We start from the raw sequence: 304 nt of genomic DNA, 5'->3' as shown, positions 1-304 counted from the left end.
GCGGGGCGGGGCGGGGCGGGGTGCCAGAACTCAATCAGCCCGCCTGCCTATTCCGGAATGAAACTGGAATGGCTGTTGTAAATATTGCAGGGACGGGAGGGTCCGGAGGGCGGCCGGCCGGGGGACCCAATTGCATAGGGGATGTCAGGCGGACTCTTGGCAGGCGCACGGCCGCGTTCTCTCTCCCTCTCTTGCTTGCTCCCCTCTCCCTCTCTCGCTCCCTCACTCCCGCTCTCTTCTGCTGTGTGCAGCAGAGAGGCCAAGATAGAGGACGCCGTTACGTCGACACAGCGTGACGAATACG

The sequence above is a fragment of the Frankliniella occidentalis genome, unplaced genomic scaffold (genome assembly GCF_000697945.3).
Source record: "Frankliniella occidentalis isolate FOCC.00 unplaced genomic scaffold, Focc_3.1 Scaffold72, whole genome shotgun sequence".
Lineage (NCBI taxonomy): Eukaryota > Metazoa > Arthropoda > Insecta > Thysanoptera > Thripidae > Frankliniella > Frankliniella occidentalis.
Note: the sequence above shows the minus strand (reverse complement) of the source record.